This window comes from Lactuca sativa, chromosome 1 (assembly GCF_002870075.4).
Source record: "Lactuca sativa cultivar Salinas chromosome 1, Lsat_Salinas_v11, whole genome shotgun sequence".
NCBI lineage: Eukaryota > Viridiplantae > Streptophyta > Magnoliopsida > Asterales > Asteraceae > Lactuca > Lactuca sativa.
In genome coordinates, this window is record NC_056623.2 from 222,053,233 (window position 1) to 222,075,659 (window position 22,427).

Here is a 22,427-nt window from a genome sequence, read left to right on the forward strand (position 1 = left end):
AATAATATATATATATATATATATATATATATATATATATATATATATATATATATATATATATATATATGTATGTATAACTAAATGCTAGTCTTACCGTTAGTAGGCCACATTCACGAAGCCGATCTATAAGGTGGGTATAAGGTTGCGGCCTATAAAATGGCGCTTAATGGGTGTACACTCACACCCACCGCTTGCTTGATTGGTGGAGGGTCGTTAGCCGAACGGGTAGGATAGAGCAACCTCATCCTCTCATTAAAAGTATAATAAGAAATATAAAGTAACTACACATATTTTTAAAATTTCCCAATCCTAGTTACTTTAGGAAAAGTGAATTGATGCAATCCCATGAAATTACACTTTGCACCTTGCTAAGATGTTAGTGGAGCGTGTGTGGTTTACCGGCACACTAATTGGTTCTAAGCGAAGGTGGCAAAGGGTGATTCATTGTTTATCATAGTTCGATGGAGCGTGTGTGGTTTACCGGCACATCGAATAGGTGATCGTTACAATGAAGGCACCATGTGAATTTTCATGGTAATTCACACCCGCTTTGTGATCCTCGGCATCCCAGTCACAAACAAGAGGGGCATATCGAGATTTAAACATGCCATTGAATAGTTTCAATGAATCTCATCCGAACCTAGGAATTCTCAAAAACACTTAGGAATAATAGTTTAAGTTTTGTGATGGAGAATTAGTGAATCGTCATTCACTTACCTTCAATTTATTTGCATGTTAGATTACGGCATCCCTTTTCTAGTATGTAAATGTTATTGTTGGATCCTAGCCCTAATTCTCTTATTGGGTGATAATTAGGGATTCTTATTCTAATCTATCTTTGTCCTTTTCTAATTGTAGATGTCGAACGCAAACAACGCTGCTGCTAGTTCTTTCACGTTGATGAGCCTTTGCCAAAAGGTCACCTTCGATGGAACGAACTTTAGCGAATGGATAAGATACATTCGCACCATTGCTCGCTATGAGGATAAGGAGTATGTCCTCGATGAGAAGCTCGAGAAAATCAACCCCAAAGTTGCTACTCCCGCCGAAATCACCGCCTTTGAAACTCATGAGCGAGATGCAACGAAGGTACATTGCATCATGATCGCCACCATGAACTCCGAATTCCAAAAGTCCTACGAGGACATGTACCCGTACGAGATGCACCAAGACTTATTGGAGAGATACCATCAAAACGCAAGACAAGAGCGTTATGAGATTTTTACCAACATGATTTCTGCAAAGATGGGTCATGGAGAATCTCTTACCGTGCACCTGCAAAAGATGCAAAGGTATGTCAACCGCCTTCGCAAGTTAAATGTTGACTTCAGTGAAGACTTGGCGATCGACATGGTGCTTCACTCTTTGCCTCCGATGTACAACCAATTTAGGATGACCTACCACATGAACAAAGAAGAGGTCACCCTAAGCAAGCTCCAAGGTCTCTTGAGGGTTGCTGAGAGCAACTTCAAGGACAAGTCTGTTGCACCTACTCCCAATCCGTCCGCTGCTCCTATCTTGGCTATTGGTAAGGGAAAGGGAAAGAAGAGGAAAGCTTCATCAAATAACTATCGCAAGGTGAAAGCCCAAGATGGTGCCTCTTCTAGTGGGACCAAAGTTGATCTCGCTAGGCCCTGCTCTAACCCGAAGGAGGCAGAGTGCCACCACTGCCACAAGATAGGACATTGGAAGAGAAGCTGCCCAGATTACCTGCAAGCAATCAAAGAGGGAAAGATCAAGCCATCTTTCGCAAGTATATACACAATCAAATCTAACGATTCTAATCATGCTATTTCTTGGGTTCTTGATACCGGTTGTGGTTATCACATTTGTTCTAATGTGCAGGGACTAAGAAGAAGTAGGGATGTGGAGCAAGGAAGGATCAATCTAATCATGGGGAACAGAAGATCGTTTCCTGTAACCAAGATTGGAGTGTATTCTTTAGTGCTTAGAAATAGTTTGGTTTTGGATTTGAACAATTGTTGCTATTCGCCAGAAATGGCTAGAAACATCATTTCATTTCATGGTTTATATAGACAAGGATTTAGATTTTCTTTTAATAATGAGAATGGTTCTATTTTGGCTTATCTAAATGGTGTCTTTTACTTTGAAGCTATACCATGTAATGGAATATATGAAACTGTTATGATTGTTGATAACTTAGGAAATGATGTTTTGAATATTGATTCTTCCACTAGTATGGATAAAGCATCCTTGTGGCATTGTTGACTTGGACATGTCAACAAGAAACGCATAGCCCAACTCCAAAAGGATGGAGTGTTGGAGTCATTCGACCTTAGGGAAGATTACACATGCGAGTCTTGTTTGCTTGGAAAGATGACTAAGTCTCCCTTCACGAGTACGTGTGAAAGGGGCGAGGGTCTATTGGACCTAATACATACCGATGTATGTGAACCGTTTAGATCAACCACGAAGGATGGGAACCGCTTCTATGTGACTTTTACCGATGACTATAGTAGATATGGGTATATCTACTTAATCAAGCAAAAGTCAGACACCTTTGAAAAGTTCAAAGAGTTCAAGAATGAAGTGGAGAATCAATTGGGCAGGAAAATCAAGATGCTTCGATCCGATCGAGGAGGAGAGTACCTAAGTCTTGAATTCCACGATTATCTCAAGGAGTGTGGAATAGTTTCACAATTGACGCCTCCTAGGACACCGCAGTTGAATGGTGTGGCAGAAAGGCGTAATCGAACCTTATTAGATATGGTTCGCTCTATGATGAGTCGTGCTTCACTACCAATCTCTTTTTGGGGGTATGCCTTAGAGACTGCCGCCCATATCCTTAACCGAGTCCCTATTAAGAAGGTTGCCAAAACACCTCACGAGATGTGGACAGGGAAAGCTACCTCGTTGGCACATATCAAGGTTTGGGGTTGCGAGGTTTTCGTAAGACGAGATACTCACGACAAGCTTGAACCTCGAAGTGAGTGATGTATTTTCATCGGCTACCCGCAGACATCCTTTGGATATCTCTTCTATAGACCGAAGGACAATGTTGTCTTCGTTGCGAGGAGAAGAGTTTTCTGAGAGCGAGAACTCATAAGCCAAGGAGACAGTGGGAGGCAAATCGAACTTGAAGAGATTCAAGAGTCGATAGATGAAGGAACCTCCACCGCTGGCATTCAACCCGAGGAGGAAACTCCGGTTGAACCGATTGACGAATCCCTACCTCTTAGACGTTCCGATAGAGTTAGAGTTCATCCCCAGTTCTATGGCTTTCATATTACTACCGAAGGGGACAGGTATATTAGTGATGGTACACTAGTAAATCTTGATGAACCTAATAGCTATAAGGAAGCCATGGCAGGCCCAATCTATGTATGATAGCGAGATCCAATCTATGTATGATAACCAAGTTTGGAATTTGGTTGATTACGTGCCCGGACGTAAGACCGTTGGGTGCAAATGGATCTTCAAGAAGAAGACCGACGTGGATGGGAACGTACACACGTATAAAGCGCGATTGGTCGCGAAGGGCTTTACTCAAACTCCCGGAGTTGACTATGATGAGACCTTCTCACCAGTTGCGAAGATTAAATCTATTAGAGTGATGCTAGCAATTGTCGCATTTCATGATTATGAGATTTGGCAAATGGATGTCAAGACCGCTTTCCTTAACGGAAAGTTGGCTGAGGATGTTTACATGGCTCAGCCAGAGGGGTTTGTGGATCCGAAGCATCCGGATAGAGTGTGTAAGCTTGAGAAGTCCATTTATGGACTTAAGCAAGCGTCTCGCAGATGGAATCTTTGCTTCGATGAGAAAGTCAAAGAGTTTGGATTTGTACGAAGCGAAGACGAATCTTGTGTATATGTCAAAGCCAGTGGGAGTATAGTAAGCTTCCTCGTTCTATATGTCGATGACATATTACTCATAGGAAACGACATCCCGACTCTGCAGGAAGTTAAGTCCTGGCTCGGGAAGTGCTTCGCTATGAAGGACCTCGGAGAGGCTTCTTACATTTTAGGAATAAGGATAGTAAGAGAAAGAAGTAAGAGACTAATTGGACTTAGTCAGAATACTTACTTAGAGAAGGTACTAAAACGTTTTAGTATGGAAAACTCAAAGAAGGGAGACTACCGATACAAATTAATGCCAAATTGAGTAAGACTCAAAGTCCGAGTACCGAAGCTGAGATAGCAGAAATGAGCCGAGTACCATACGCTTCCGCAGTTGGCTCAATCATGTACGCTATGACTTGTACTCGCCCTGATGTAGCCTTCGCTTTGAGCATGGTTAGCAGATATCAAAGTAATCCTGGCAAGGCACATTGGATTGTGGTGAAAAACATCCTTAAGTACCTTCGGAGGACGAAGGAATCGTTCTTAGTCCTCGGAGGGAGTGATGACTTGAAGGTGCGAGGGTATAGTGACGCCAGTTTTCAGACCGACAGGGACAACTACCGTTCGCAGTCGGGATGGGTCTTTACCCTAAATGGAGGAGCAGTGACATGGAAAAGTTCCAAGCAGGAAACCGTAGCTGATTCAACGTGCGAATCAGAGTACATTGCAGCGAGCGAAGCGTCGAAGGAGGCAATATGGCTAAAGAACTTCATCGGTGATCTTGGAGTTGTACCTGCCATAAAGGAGCCAATGGAGATTTTCTGTGATAACGAAGGCGCGGTTGCCTTAACCAAGGAACCGAGGGATCATGGTAGATCAAGACATATCGACAGAAAGTATCACTTCATTAGACATCGTGTAGAAGAAGGACAACTCGTAGTAAAGAGGATATCATCAGAAGATAACCCAACAAATCCGCTTACGAAGGGACTGAGAAGGGTTAAGCACTTGCAGCATGCTAGGAGTATTGGGCTGAAGGATGATATTAGCATAGATTAGATAGTATTAGAAACGTGTAATAGATAAATGTAATTGACATTTGATGATTAAATAAAGGAGTTTTATTTATGAGTAATGTTACTATCTTATGTTAATTGTTTAGCTATTGTTTCACTTTGCATGTTTTGACTTCCAGAATAATTGAGTTTATTAAGAATAATCGAATTGTTCAAATGGTCCACAATAGTTCATATGTTGGGAGTAGATATGAATGAAGATTGTCATGAATTGGTGTGTAGAATGTCTAAATGGTGTTAGACATAGCAAAGGATTGCTGCAACGTTCATGAGTGCTTATGAACTAGTTTTGAGCATTGGAATAAACTCGCGCTTGCTGGAATCACCTTATGGAATACGATATAAAAGGTGATCGCAAGACGATAATATCATATGGTCTTAAAACCTAGATATATGGTTTATTATTTGTTAATTGATTATACATTGATAATACGAAAACGCATCAGTAACTTGGTGTTATAAAACGTATTGTTGTGTATAGTTGGTTAATGAATAAGTAAATGCATATAAGTCGAAGTTTATCTGTAACTTTTATCTAAGAAGGTAAAAGTGATATCTCGGCCGCTCGATGATTTGATTTGACTTATGTGCCGGGCCCGGTCAGAACTGAATTGATGTGTTCGATTAAGTTCTATTTCAAATAAATCAGAGATCGAGAAACCTAAATGCTTGACTAACCATTCCATAGGATTGTCAGTATGATATCTAACAGAGGACTGTACGTTCCCTTATCTAAAGGACAAGATTGATTAGATCAGAGTTGACAGCGTCTTTGAGAGCTACAATTGCAAACCGAATTGTACTTGTGAATATAGTTACTAGACTTATCCAAGTGGGAGACTGTTGGAATAGTGTCTAAGGCTGCAACTATATTAGACAAGTATTTGACCCGGTTGTGCATGGTCCTTTTGGGTTGCCTTCACCATAGCAACTTGATAGGATGATTTATTAAGAGAGAGAGTAAATATTATTAATATATTATGAGAATAATATAATAAATAGTATATTTGTTATTTGATTAATATAAGTCATAGAATTAATTAGAATTAATTTGGTGACTTAAAGAGATTAATTAAATAAAGGGGTATAAACTGTCAATTGTTTGATAGTTAAGCTTTAGACTGTAAATTCATTGGGATATGCTTTGGACGAATTCTAAGAGTATTAGGATAGCCAAAATCGTCCAAAGGCTTATCTATGGAATGGATTTGGATAGCCTTAAGAGAAGATTATCCAATTAGGGTTTAGGTTGTAACCCTTAAGGAGTCTACAAGTATAAATAGACCCCATGGCATAGGGAATTCGATACATCTCATAAAGTAAGAGAACCCTGGCCGAATTCCTTCCCTCTCCTCTCTCCTAAATCATTCTTCTTGCTATTGGTGTTTGTAAGCCATTAGAGGAGTGACATTTGTGACTCTAGAAGCTCCAAGACCTCAGGATCAACAAGGAACTCAAAGGTATGATTCTAGATCTGTTTCAATGTTGTTGTTTAACCTAATTAGTCATTAGAAGACTTGGATTCAAAGCATGTTTATTAGAAAGCCTAGATCCGAGCATTAGGGTTTTGCATGCGCACATAGGAAAGTTCTTATGGCTAAAACCCATCAATCCCACCCATGATCTAGAGTTGGGGGCAGTGGTGTTCGCTCTCAAGATTTGGCGTCACTACCTGTACGGGGTTCGGTGTACGATATACACGGACCACAACAGTTTGAAGTATTTTATGGATCAACCCAACCTATATATGCGTCAGAGAAGGTGGTTGGATGTGGTCAAGGATTATGACTGTGAGATCCTGTACCACCCAGGCAAGGTTAATGTGGTAGCCGATGCACTGAGCCGCAGGGCGGAGAGCACCCCGCTGCGGGATGTATGTTTGAGATTGACCGTGATAGCTCCAGTGTTCGACGCCATTCGTGGGGCACAGGCCGAGGCTGCGCAACCCGAGATGCAGAAGAAGGAGCGAGTTGTTGGATTGATTTCAGAGTTTGTTACCAATGGTCGGGCGCTTATGACATTCCAGGGGCGTATCTGGGTGCCGTTTTTGGGGGGAACGCATACCATTTTGATTGAGGAGGCTCATCGGTCGAAATTTTCTATTCATCCGGGGGGCACTAAAATCTATTTGGACCTGAGGAAAGAGTATTGGTGGCCTATATGAAGAGGGATGTTGTGTGGTTTGTTGAGATGTGCTTGACATGTCGTAGGGTTAAGGCCGAGCACCAGAGACCGCATAGGAAGTTGCAGCTGCTGGATGTTCCCGAATGGAAGTGGGAACAGATCACCATGGATTTTGTCACCAAATTGCCAAGGACCGCTAGGGGAGTTGATGCAATTTGGGTGATTGTCGACAGATTGACGAAAAGCGCTCACTTCCTTGCTATCAGCGAGAGTTCTTCCGCAGAGAAGTTAGCAGAGATGTACGTGAGGGAAGTGGTATCTCGGAATAGGGTGCCAATCTCGATTGTCTCAGACCGGGATGTACGTTTCACTTCCAGATTCTGGAAGAAGTTTCATGAGGAGTTGGGTACTAGGCTGCATTTTAGTACCGCCTATCAGCCCCATACGGACAGACAGAGTGAGTGGACGATTCAGACGCTCGAGGACATGCTTCGGGCATGTGTGCTGGATTTCGGGGGAAGTTGGGATACGTACTTGCCCTTGGCAGAGTTTTCCTACAACAACATCCATCATTCGAGCATTGGTATGCCGCCCTTTGAGCTGTTTTATGGGAGGAGGTGCAGGACCCCCATTTGCTAGGGAGAGGTGGGTCAGCGCGTGATGGGCAGTACAGAGATAGTGCTTCAGACGACAGAGTAGATCCAGTAGGTCAGAGAGAGGTTGTTGACCGCTCAGAGTCGTCAGAAGAGTTATGCGGACAGACACCGGTCCGAGCTTGAGTTTCAGGTCGGCGACTTTGTGCTCCTGAAGGTCTCTCCTTGGAAAGGAGTGATTCGATTCAGGAAGAGGGGCAAGTTGGGACCTAGATTCATTGGTCCATTTCGAGTGATCGCGAGGGTAGGCCGGTTAGCCTATCGTTTACAGTTGCCAGCAGAGTTGGGGTAGATTCACGACACTTTCCATGTGTCACAGCTGCGGAAGTGTATTGCCGATGAGTCGGCAGTGGTTCCGTTGGAGGATATTCAGGTGGATGCGAGCCTGAATTTTGTCGAAAGACCAGTGGCAATCAGAGATCGAAAAGTCAAGGTTCTGAGGAACAAGGAGGTACCCATGGTTTTGGTTCAGTGGCAGCATCGGAAGGGGTCCGAGATGACCTGGGAGCCGGAACGTGAGATGCGTGAGCAGCATCCGGAGTTATTTGCAGAGCAAGACTTCGAGGGCAAAGTCTAGTTCTAGTGGGGGAGAATTGTAATAGCCCGGATTTCCAGGTATTATTTTATTCTCATATTTTTGGTGATTTGTAAGGGGACTCGGCGAGTTGGAGCTCAAACTCGCCGAGTAGGATCGCGGTTTGGACGCGGGTTCGCGTTTGGACTCGGCTAGTCCAAAAGGTGAACTCGGCGAGTCCACGCTGTTTAATAAAACCCTAATTTCCGGGGTATGAGACCTATTGAAAGGGCCTTATAACCATCATTTGTGCTCACCAGTCCATAGAGAGAAACCCTAGAGTGCTTGAACGTTTTGAGAGAGAAAGGAAGCATTCCTTGACCTTTGTGTGTTGTTTAGCAAAGGAGAGGGAGGTTCTAGCCAAGAGGAAGAAAAGGAGGTTGCTATACTGTGGATTTGAAGCCTATATCATCGATCTAGAGGTATGATTTCGGCTCATCTTCTGTTTTGTGAAGTATAATTGGATTTAGGGTTTCTTGTGGCCTTTGTTGGGTTGATTTGATGGCCAAATAGTCCCTTGCTAGTGATGAGGCTTTGGATCTGGATCCATAGAGGTCCAGAGGGCCTCATTCATCAAGCTTTATGAAGAACAATGGAGGTTATGACCTTGAGTTGTGGTATTTGTGGCTAATTCATCATATATGGTCATATAGAGGTTGTATGTGATGGGTTTTGAGCATTCTAACACTCCTAAGTGTACATGCAACCCTAAATACCTTGGATCTATGTTTTCTCTATTATACATGCAAATAAGAACTTCCAAGGTATTATCCTAATCTAGCATATAAAATCAATGAATATAACAAGATAGAATACATACCTCTTATGTAGAAAGTCTTCATGAAGCTTGAGTGCCTAGTGCCCCAAGTGTGACACCTCAAATGGTTCACACAACACCAAATACACATGGATTAACTTGAGAGAATTCTACACTTCATGAAAATCGGCTAGCCCTTTCTCACTCTCTATAGTCGCCGATTTTTCCCAAGAATGTGATCTTTATATAGTGTTACAATTAGGGTAAACTCTTAATTGTCATGGCTTTCCATTTCCTTGGATCCATGGGTTCAAATACACCATGGAGCATCCATGAACCATCTTATGGGTTTTAGCCCAACTTGATTATCCATGGAGCATAAGCCCAATATACAAGTATGGATGATTTACACAATCAACCCATATATTTAATTAGTCTTCTTTTGATCACTTAATTAATCCTAGATTAATTCTTGATCAATACTAATTAAATAATCTCATTATTCTTATTATTAATATACTAGAACTTATAATATATTAATAACCATAAGTGTCTTATTTCTCTCATTTAGTCTATCCAAGTGCATGATGTCATGCAACCCAAATGGACCATGCCGGGTCGGGTCAAGTCTTACCAATTATAGTTATGGACTTAGACATTAATCCAACAGTCTCCCACTTGGATAAGTCTAAAACTATTATTGAGTATGACTTCAGGAACCAACCGGCAATCGTAGCTCTCAAAAGCTTCTGTCGAACTCTGACCTTGTAGATGAACTCTGACCTTTATCATTGACTTGTCCATTAGATAAGGGATCATATATTCCTCCATTCTAGATATCATATGGACTGAGACATGGATTATAATCATTCTCTCTGTCCATTTGTTGTTTCCCGATTTCCGATTTATGACGACTGACTAATTGAACAAATCAAATCAGTCCTGGACCGGCCGAGCACTTCCATTTGTCATCATCAAATCATCGAGGGGCCCACAGATATCGCCTTTATCCCGAAGGTAAAAGGAATGGATAAACTTCGACTCATATGGCTTGTTCTACTACTTGTTGAATCATACACAAAGGCACGTTTTATAGCACCGAGTTACCAAATGCATTTTCGTGCTATCAATGTACTATCAACTCATAGTAACAACTCATATCTCTAGGTTTGAAGAATATAAGATATTATCGTCTCATGATCACTCGTGATAAAATCCATGAAGTGATTCCAATGAGTGCGGGTTGAATCCAATACTCAGAACTTATGAGCACTCATGAGTGTTGTATCCCTTTGTCCAACACCTTAGACCTCTACAAGCCAACCCATGACAGTCTTAATTCATATCTACTTCCAACATATGACGACTGTGGATAGTTTGAATAACTTAGTCATTCCGGAAGAATAACCCAGTTTATTCGGGAAGTCAAAACATGCAAAGTGAAACACAATAATAATAGAATCCAATATGGTATCAAAACCTATCACCATATGATTACACATTATTCATTGTATACTGTTTCAGCTATCAACATTATTCTTGAATTTAAATCAATAGTTGTCCCATGCTCCAAGCATGTATACTATGTTTTCTTAAACACTAGTCATGCCACACACCAAGTATGCATAATATGTTTGTCTATGATCTTTACTTTGTGAACTAGATCAATTGAACATAACTTCAATAATTCTCTTTTCACACTCCCAAATCCTTACTGCAAATACAAGAATTCCAAATTCATGTCATTTACTGAAATCTGTTAGATTCTAAACTTATATGCGTTGATCCTCTTGTAATGATTATGCACAAAGTCATAAAGACTTGACAACAATCATTACAGAGTATTCCAAAGGAGATCAGCTCCTTGGAAACTTCCTTCTTGCATTAAGTTTCCTAATCTTACACAGATTGAATAATTCTAACTTTGAAACATTTCCAGATTACATTTTGACTATCACTTCTGGACAAGAGTTGCCTCCTTACAGATTATGTCAATATGGTCCTTCCAGAATTATCACTATACTTCCAACTGTCCTTGAGCAACCAATCTTTGGTAAACCTTAGATTGTCCTCGACAATTGTTTAATCCTTTTAGTCATATCCAGTTCTAAACCTTTTCCCTCCTTAATGCCCCAGGCATTTGGAAAATTTTAGAACGGATGATTATAGCACATGTAATCGATCCTATATCCGAAGCATATGGGACACGATTCATGATGTCTCACATAAAGACTAAACTAGTCTTTTGCTATAACATTTCCATTTCTATTTGCCAAGTTCTCATAATTCAGATTATGAAAAAGGATGCCGTAATCGAATTTTAGAATGAAAATAATGGACCCATATACAGAATTTCCTTATGTTGAGCCATTCCAACATGAAATTCATATATATATCCTTGACTAAATGATTAAAAAACTCACGATCTAAGCTTATAGATTTGAGATGAAGTATAATTTCCTCTCCCTTAATTATAGCAAAACAACTCTTTCCCAATTGAAACCTTTTGTTTTCTATAATTAACATTTCTAACTTGCAATACTTATCATAATTATCATGCTCCCACTAACATGATGATTATTAGCATAACACTTATGCTCCCACTAGCTTTGACATGTACCCAGAAATCAGCTGGACTTCTAGAAATCAATACTTCATTGACTTTCTTACCAAAGTTCAGATTTCTGATACTAGGTTGTTCTGATAAGACTTTATCAAAATCATACACCTTCCCTTAGATAGCACACTTGTGAGTCTAAACAATTATGAAGAGGTATGCCGTAATCATAATGGTTAGACCTTTTATGCCACTTCTCACAAGTCCATATTAGTGTGTCGGTTAACCACACGCACTCCACTAACGACTTTGAGAATGCAAATATCACAATTGCTATCTAGCTAAAATCTACTTAGTGAAAGTGCTTCCTCACCATCATTTTCATGAATCGGAGAGAAACCTTATGAGAACAAGTATGAGTTCCTACCCATATGAATTTGTCAAAACCATAATCACAAGACAAAGATAATGACAAATCCAAAACCATATGGATTGAACTCAATCTTAACTTCTTGCCACCTGGCAGCTCAAGGGCCTGCCATTGCTTCCAAGTTGTTTGTGCAACACATTGAGAACTCTAAGAACTCATATGCAAAACCAACTTTAACTGGAATGGGCACAGAATATGTCAACACGATAGGTTATAAACCTCAAGACGTGTGCTAGTAAAGAACTTCAGGTTTTACTCTTGATTAGTTCTTGAGACTTTCAAGACCTTTAAGACTCCCACTGTCCTCTTGACCTATAAGACTCCCTTGTCAAATATCCAAGAGATAATGCGGATTCTAATCAAGAAAAACACTTTACCCAATTGGCCTAAGTTGGTCTTTGTTTTATCCAAAACATCACAACTTACCAATTCCAAATGAACAAGAGTAGAAAACTTTTACTCTTACATTTGACAAGTGTTTTAAACCTTCTTTAAGACATGTCACTCATGTTACAATCTTGGAGTATGACTCTAAGACTTGTATTGGCACGAAGTATGACTCATCTACTTGATTTAACCATTTCAACAATTCAAGTTCCTCTTCTTAGTCATAAGAATGCACTAAGATTTCCTTAGAGAACTAATTTTGATATGGTTCCTTAATCATTAAGATGATCAAAAATTGATACTAAAGTACTCTCCCATCTTTTCAGATTTGAGAAACTTTTATCCTTCTGCCTAATTTGATTCTTCTTATTCGCTCTACCATACATTGGAACCTTATCCAATGTCTCAGAGTTACACTTAAGCTTGTAAGTATAACCATATTTACTGAGCTTTAGTAAACCATGACGAATAGTTTTATCAATCTTTTGTGGTGGACTCGACCAGTGCACAAGAATGTGTACTCGATCCCTTAGTCCTTCACTTGACTCACACATCCATGTGAACAAGTAATTAGTCTTAATTTTCCAAAGCTTGAAAGTTCTCATTCATCATGCTATACAACTTGCTTGATTCCAAGTTCCGGTCCAATTGAAACTTGGGTGATGAGAATCTTTTCTTATTTGGTAAATCTAGACATTACCACAAATGAAAGAATCAATTTCATATTTCCACTCTTGCTCTTAATGGAATCATATAAGCAACAATTTTTTTCCTGAAATGCCATTGTAAGGATATTTTAAAACAAATAAAATCAAAAACTTCCTTTTATTTTAAAACTTTGCGGAAAAACTTATCCTCACAATCCATATGAAAACTTGTTGTTATCTATTCCTTAAGCAATATCTCATAACTCCTAAGAAGTAACTCAAGAATCCGATCTTCAAACTATGCGATAGAAATCCATTTACGCCATCAGATTCAGCATATTCTTTCTTTAAGTTTCTCCACTTTTCTTTGATTCTTAAAACATCACCATGTGACCCACTCACATCATGTATCAAGAATCTCAGAATAGAAACTTAGCAGAGTTAGATAGTGGAATTTACCTGAAGTAGAGTGAAACTTATTGACTTTAACATCCTTAGGTAAATTTGGCAGCTTCGCAACCAATGCCCCTTCCTTTGGCAATATAAACATATGGAGCCTTTGATAATGGTACACGGGACTATCATAGACTTAGATTTTCTCTTTACCATTTGGTCAACCGAGTTGACTATGGCCGATCCCTTTCCATTGGGAAGAAAATGCTTTCTGGGATTTCCTGTGTCAGTATTATCAATGTCCATCAAGTTTTAGGAAGTTGATCTTAACAAACAGATAAGATCATTAAGGGTCTTGTCATAGTCTATTTCATAGGTGTCCCAAAGGAACTCACTATGTGACTTAGAAAGTGATTGAACCACCAACTTTCTCAAGACTTTGACACCCAACTCTCCCGGCTTGTCAATATGTGACTACATTTCCAAGATGTGATCACACCTAGACCTTGCCTTGCCAATAGGGCCTGAGTGACCTTAAACTTTTCAAGAACTTGTGGGTTAGGGAGAATAGTTGGAGGAGGAGAAAGAAGTATGATTTCCAAGGGACATCATCTTCATTTAGGAAAGCTTGTTTCAAGAGATTTGGGAAGATCATAGGTGTCTAAACCAGATATCTTTTGGGAGATATTCAAGATAGTTGATTTAAAGCCCTTAATATAACACCCAATATGAAACATTAAGGCTAGGACCCAACAAACTATTTTATAACTTAGAAGAGGTATGCCGTAATCCAAGCTATAGAATATTTGAAGGTAGGTGAATGACGATTCACCAATTTCCACCAAGATAAACGAAATGTATCATTAGGTTTTTAATTGGTTTTGAAACTCCTAGATCTTTGAGATTCATTGAACTTTTCAAAGGCATGTTTCAATCTTGAGTGTGCCCTTCAGGTTTTGTGACTGGGATGCCGAGGATCACAAAACAAGGTGTGAAGTAACCATGCAAATCACTTGGTACCCTTAATAAATTACCCCTCAATCGATGTGTCGGTTAACCACACACGCTCCATCGATACTATGATAAATATTAAGTTACCCTTTGCCTACCTTGTTAAATACGAGTTAGTGTGCCGGTTAACCACACACGCTCCACTAACCGACTTAGACAAAGTGTAAAGTGTAATTTCATGGGTTAGCACCTTATTCACATTTTTCCTAAGTAACTAAGATTGGGTATTTATAAGTGTTTAGTTACTTAGTATTTATCATTAATACTTTTAATGAAGGGAGAATTATAGTCCTGTCAAACTCGTTCGGCTAACGACCCTCCACCGGTCAAGCAAGCGGTGGGTGAGAGTGGACACCCATTAAGTTGCCATTTTATAGGCAAGAACCTTATACCCACCTTATAGACCGGCTTCGTGAATGAGGCGTACTAGCGGTAAGACTGACTTTACTCTTATACATATATATATATATATATATATATATATATATATATATTATTAACTTATAATATTATAAAGTATAAGGGTTGAATTTTAACTTTTAAAATTCTAAGGGCTAACTTGGAATTAAAGTATTCATAAGAGAAAACTTTACAAATTCCAAAACTTGAGGGCAAGTTTTGAAACTATTCAAAACTTTTCATTTCTTGTAACTTATGAGTTTAATAGAGTAATAAAATGAGGACTTTTCATTTTTCTAACTCTTGTGTTCTTTTAATGGTTTTTTTTAATCCAAGAGACTTTTGGTTTTCCATAACTTGAGGACAAGTTATGGACTCCATTAAAACACATTATGATCAAGAATTAAACTACCATATAGGTTACAAATAATTCCTATGATCATCTAAACCTCATAAGAACAAGAACATGAATATGAACACTTTCAAGAATCAAAATCACATTAAACTTTGTAATTTTGATAACTAGTTGTTGTAAATGAATTAGCAAAAACATTACACCAGCTAAAACAAGTTTTCAAGTACCAAAACAGTTTAGGTTAATGTTTCCAATCCATTTCCAGCAACTAAAGTCGAAAATCTGCACTCTGTCGACCCTACTCGCCGAGTTGTATGAACCTACTCGCCGAGTAGGTTGAAGATACACATGAACTCGCCGAGTCCCCCCCATGGACTCGCCGAGTCCATTCGTCAGACAGCAAGTTTTCGACTTTTTTCAACTTTTAATTACAAGTATAAGAGAAAGCAAGCCTAGGCTCTGATACCACTGATGGGTTTTGAGCATTCTAACACTCCTAAGTGTACATGCAACCCGAAATACCTTGGATCTATGTTTTCTCTATTATACATGCAAATAAGAACTTCCAAGGTATTATCCTAATCTAGCATATAAAATCAATGAATATAACAAGATAGAATACATACCTCTTATTTAGAAAGTCTTCATGAAGCTTGAGTGCCTAGTGCCCCAAGTGTGACACCTCAAATGGTTCACACAACACCAAATACACATGGATTAACTAGAGAGAATTCTACACTTCATGAAAATCGGCTAGCCCTTTCTCACTCTCTCTAGTCGCCGATTTTTCCCAAGAATGTGATCTTTATATAGTGTTACAATTAGGGTAAACTTTTAATTGTCATGGCTTTCCATTTCCTTGGATCCATGGGTTCAAATACACCATGGAGCATCCATGAACCATCTTATGGGTTTTAGCCCAACTTGATTATCCATGGAGCATAAGCCCACTATACAAGTATGGATGATTTACACAATCAACCCATATATTTAATTAGTCTTCTTTTGATCACTTAATTAATCCTAGATTAATTCTTGATCAATACTAATTAAATAATCTCATTATTCTTATTATTAATATACTAGAACTTATAATATATTAATAACCATAAGTGTCTTATTTCTCTCATTTAGTCTATCCAAGTGCATGATGCCATGCAACCCAAATGGACCATGCCGGGTCGGGTCAAGTCTTACCAATTATAGTTATGGACTTAGACATTAATCGAACAGTATGTACATCAAGATAACGACTTTACGTGGTAAATGAGCTTGAAGGACTGGATCTATGAGTTAGTGGAACAGATCTGACATTAGGAGTGAGTTTGAGTCATTGCATGGCATGAACTCGTCGAGTCCGAAGAACAGACTCAGCGAGTAGCATGAAGATTTCCCAGCACCACTCAGCAAGTGGTCTTGTCGAGTTGAGGGATTGACTCAGTGAGTCAGGGAGAGTCAGACTAGGTTCATAGGTGGACTGAGTCAAGCTGGGACTCGCCGAGTTGTTCTTGAGACTCGGCGAGTTGAGTCGTGGAAGCCCTACAACTCATACCAGTTGACACTCGTCGAGTTAGGAGAATACTCGACGTGTCAGGTGAGGATTTCAGGGAAATCAGTGTATGCGCTCAGACTCGCCGAGTCGCTTTGGTGCACTCGCCGAGTCCGGTAAAAGTTGACCGTTGACCGATGACCATTGACCAGGGTTGACCAGTGTTGACTTAGTAGGGTTAGTCAATCTTAGTCTTGAAAGTGTTACTTAGAGATATGTGTTGTATATAGGAGGATTATAGCTCAAGGGACCGAGCACGAGTGATTTAGGGATTTGCGACTTATCGAGATACACGAGGTGAGTCTTCTCACTATACTTTACCTTGAGTAGTTAACCAGAGTTATGTGATACAGTGTTGTATGCTATATATGTGTTATGAGTTGCACTACATTATTCTATGTGATTTATGTTGTGCATGTTTACAGAGTTAGAACCTAAGGGTTCAAAGAGTTTGGGTGCACGGACCCACAGAGTTATAGCCTCGAGTGGCTCATGTTTGTTATATGTGGTATTTTGGGGAACTCACTAAGCTTTGTGCTTACAGTGTTTGGTGTTATTTGTTTCAGGTACTAGTGACGACCGTGGGAAGGCGCCTGCTAGATCAGTACACACACATGATTTTACTATTATGAGATCTTTGAGATCTTGGGATTTGTATGACTAGGATTGATTTTCAAACATGGGTGTTTTTATGAATATTAAGTGAATTATGTTTTTATAAAATTCGAAAATTTGTTTTGAAATTTACGTTGTTACAAGTTGGTATCAGAGCCTTGCTTTCAGGGATTCGGGTACACCTTCGGGGGTATTTGAACTCAAACTGAGGATTTGGAAAAATATTTTCAACAGAGAACCAAATTTAATAAAAGAAGTAAAACATTTTTTTAGAGAAACTCAGAGCAGAAACGTGTGTACGATCAGTCAGCGCCCGAATGGTGATTTCCCAGAATACCCTTATATTATATGTTTATGAGATTGATATGATGTATTATGTTGCTAGAGCAGGCTAGGTATTCCTATTAGGACTAGAGTGCCCTGATTTGTGATGCCTTAGCCTAGGAGATGGTGAGTTGCTATGAGATGTTTGAGAGTGAATAAGTAGCAGCGACGAGCTTATGAGAGATCTTTTAGAGAGTGATCGAGTACTTGGGATTTGGAGTCCGAAGAGGAAGGTTTGGGGTGTACACTGAAACGGTGCAGACAGTAGTATTGGGCCCGTACTACTTAAAACACCGGAGCGGTGTACAGTCCAGATAAGAATCTTCGGAATGCCAAGGATCAAGGAGGGAAGAGTTGTCGAGTGAGTGTACGCTCGAATGGATTCTAATTTATCGTATATTGTGTTTCAGAGGTTGATCATGGTGAGGATACGTCATATGCCAGAGAGCAGTGGGGCTAGTGATGAGGAGATCTGTCAGATCATCCACGAGGAGGTGGCTGCGGCCATCAGGGAAAAGATACCAGAGATGTTCGAGTCTATTAAGACCACGCTGATTGAGACTTTCGACGAGCGTTATGCTGCTCTTTCTGAGGCTGCTGTTGCGGCGGCCACCGCGGCTGTTGCTGCCACGAGGCCGCAGGGTGGTGATGCGTTGCTGTTCCGAGAGTTCAGCAACACAAAACCACCAGAGTTTGATGGGACCCAGGACCCGGTGGCAGCTATGAGATGGATTTCTGATATTGAGGGGTGTTTCTTCACTTGCTCACCTCCTGAGCATTTGAGAGTTCGGTTCGCGCTGAACCAACTTCGTTTGGGAGCGAAGGACTGGTGGAAGTTTGTGACGGCGCACTTTACGCCTGCTGAGCTTGCGGCAGTGACCTGGGAAAGGTTCACTGCCATGTTCCGAGACGAGTACGTTCCCCAGGTGGAGAGGGAGCGTTTGGCCCAGGAGTTTCTGACCCTCAAGCAGGGTACTGAGTCCGTTACGGTGATTACCAGGATGTTCCATGAGAGGGCGATGTTGTGCCCTGAGACGTGTCTACAGAGCAGGCACGTATGAGCCGATATTTGTGTATCTTGAGGCGAGACACTAGGGAGTTCGTGGCGAACTCCTCGTACCGGACATTTACCAAGCTTCATGCAAATTCCCGGAAGAGGGAGAATGAGCTAGAGACTCAGGCCAGGGAGGAGGCTAAGTCTCAGGGGAGGGATCGGCAACCGGCATAGTCCCAGCCGGCAGCCAAGCGGGCCAAGCCCGCTGATCCCATATCTGGGAGCCAGAAGGGCTGCACTTGTGGAAAGTGCGGCAAGGGTCATGATGGAGTTTGTAGAGATGGGTCTTGCTACAAGTGTGGCAAGGAGGGGCATATGGACAAGGACTGCCCCAAGGGGTTTGGAGTGTGTTTTCACTGCCATCAGACCGGACACCGGAAGGCGGAGTGTCCGCAGTTACGGGGATCAGCTCAGGGAGCACCTCAGGGATCTGCCCCTGCCGCCATCAGAGCTACTGAGGTTCGGCCAGTGAGGGCCGAGGTGCCGAGGGCACAAGGGAGAGCCTTTCAGTTAACCGCGGAGGAGGTCCGCGCAGCGCCCGATGTCGTGGCTGGTATGTATTCTTTCGTGTATTTATTTTGGTGTCGAGATATTATGCTTATATTATGTTATGTGTAGGTACTTTTCTTGTGAATTATGTACCTACCTTGGTGTTATTTGACTCAGGTGCGATTCGGTCTTTTGTATCTTTGGCATTTAGTCAGCATATCAGTGTTAGTCGCGAGGCGCTGAGTCGGCCTCTGAGGGTTTCCATAGCTGACGAGAGGGTGATATATGCCACGGAGGTGATCCACAGATGCGTATTTGAGATTTTCGGTGTTGAGTTCCCGATTGATTTGGTTCCTATTACGATGGGTGATGTCTGTGTCATTGTGGGCATGGACTGGTTTAGCAGATTTGGTGCGGTTATCAACTGCGAGCGACAACTGGTGACCATACGAGACCCTAGTGGGGGAGTTCTTACGGTGTACGGCAAGGGTACCCGTTCTGGATCAGCGTTTTGTTCGGCCGCTATGGTGAGGCAGTGTCTACAGCAGGGCTGTAAGGGTTTTGTGGCACACGTGTCAGATACGCAGGTTGATTCCGAGAGGCCGAGGTCAGTTGAGCAGGTTCCGATAGTGCGTGAGTTCCCGGATGTCTTTCCTGAGGAGTTGTCGGGTGTGCCTTCCGTGAGGCAAGTAGAGTTCAGTATTGATTTGGTTCCGGGGGCCGCGCCTATCGCCAAGGTGCCTTATCGTCTTGCACCTCCAAAGATGCAAGAGTTATCCTCGCAGCTTCAGGAGCTGCTGGGGAAGGGGTTTATCCGGCCGAGCAGCTCGCCGTGGGGAGCGCCTATCGTGTTTGTCAAGAAGAAGGATGGTTCACACCGGATGTGCATTGACTACCGAGAGTTGAACAAGTTGACGGTCAAGAACCGTTACCCGTTGTCGAGGATTGACGATCTGTTCGATCAGTTGCAGGGAGCATCTTGGTTCTCCAAGATCGATTTGAGGTCTGGATATCATCAGCTGAGGGTGCGAGATGAGGACATCCAAAAGACAGCGTTCAGGACGCGTTATGGGCATTACGAATTTGTGGTGATTTCCTTAGGGCTCACCAATGCCCCAGCAGTGTTCATGGATCTCATGAACCGAGTGTGCAGGCCGATGTTGGATCGGTCAGTGATTGTATTCATCGACGAGATCTTGGTATATTCGAGATCTAGAGAGCATCATGAGGAGCATTTGAGGGAGATCCTCGGAGTTTTGAGATCGGAGAGGCTTTATGCCAAATTCTCCAAGTGTGATTTCTGGTTGCGAGAGGTCCAGTTCCTGGGACATCTCGTTAATCAGGAAGGGATATTGGTCGACCCGGCCAAAGTTGAGGCGGTGATGAGTTGGGAGGTGCCGAGGTCACCCTCCAAGATCAGGAGTTTTCTAGGGTTGGCCGGTTATTATCGGAGATTTATCAGGGATTTCTCTAAGATCGCAGTGCCACTCACTAGGTTGACCCGGAAGGGTGTCGCATTTTCAATGGGCCCTGAGCAGCAGGCCTCCTTTGAGACGCTTCGCCAAAGGTTATGCAACGCCCCGGTGTTAGCCCTCCCGGAGGGAATGGAGGACTTTGTGGTATACTGTGATGCGTCGATCTTGGGGTTGGGAGTGGTGCTGATGCAGAGAGGGCATGTGATAGCCTATGCATCGAGGTAGCTAAAGCCTCATGAGACGAGATATCCCACACATGATCTAGAGTTGGGGGCAGCGGTGTTCGCTCTCAAGATTTGGCATCACTACTTGTACGGGGTTTGGTGTACGATATACACGGACCACAAGAGTTTGAAGTATTTGATGGATCAGCCTAACCTAAATATGCGTCAGAGAAGGTGGTTGGATGTGGTCAAGGATTATGATTGTGAGATCCTGTACCACCCAGGCAAAGCTAATGTGGTAGCCGATGCACTGAGCCGCAGGGCGGAGAGCACCCCGCTGCGGGATGTATGTTTGGGATTGACCGTGATAGCTCCAGTGTTGGACGGCATTCGTGGGGCACAGGCCGAGGCTGCGCAACCCGAGATGCAGAAGAAGGAGCGAGTTGTTAGATTGATTTCAGAGTTTGTTACCGATGGTCGGGGGCTTATGACATTCTAGGGGCGTATTTGGGTCATCGGTCGAAATTTTTGATTCATCCGGGGGCCACTAAAATGTATTTGGACCTGAGGAAAGAGTATTGGTGGCCCTGTATGACGAGGGATGTTGCGTGGTTTGTTGAGAGGTGCTTGACCTATCGTAGGGTTAAGGCCGAGCACCAGAGACCGCATGGGAAGTTGCAGCCGCTGGATGTTCCCGAATGGAAGTGGGAACAGATCACCATGGATTTTAGCACCAAATTGCCAAGGACCGCTAGGGGAGTTGATGCAATTTGCGTGATTGTGGACAGATTGACGAAAAGTGCTCACTTCCTTGCTATCAGCGAGAGTTCTTCCGCAGAGAAGTTAGCAGAGATCTACGTGAGGGAAGTGGTATCTCGGCATGGGGTGCCGATCTCGATTGTCTCAGACCGGGATGTACGTTTCACTTTCAGATTCTGGAAGAAGTTTCATGAGGAGTTGGGTACTAGGCTGCATTTTAGTACCGCCTATCACCCCCAGACGGACGGACAGAGTGAGCGGACGATTCAGACGCTCGAGGACATGCTTCGGGCATGTGTGTTGGATTTCGGGGGAAGTTGGGATACGTACTTGCCCTTGGCAGAGTTTTCCTACAACAACAGCCATCATTCGAGCTGTGGTATGCCGCCCTTTGAGCTGTTGTATGGGAGGAGGTGTAGGACCCCCATTTGCTGGGGAGAGGTGGGTCAGCGTGTGATGGGCAGTACAGATATAGTGCTTCAGACGACAGACCAGATCCACCAGGTCAGACAGAGGTTGTTGACCGCTCAGATTCATCAAAAGAGTTATGCGGACAGACACCGGTCCGAGCTTGAGTTTCAGGTCGGCGACTTTGTGCTCCTGAAGGTCTCTCCTTGGAAAGGAGTGATTTGATTCAGGAAGAGGGGCAAGTAGGGACCTCGATTCATTGGTCCATTTCGAGTGATCGCGAGGGTAGGCCGGGTAGCCTATCGTTTAGAGTTGCCAGCAGAGTTGGGGCAGATTCACGACACTTTCCATGTGTCGCAGCTGCGGAAGTGTATAGCCGATGAGTCGGCGGTGCTTCCGTAGGAGGATATTCAGGTGGAT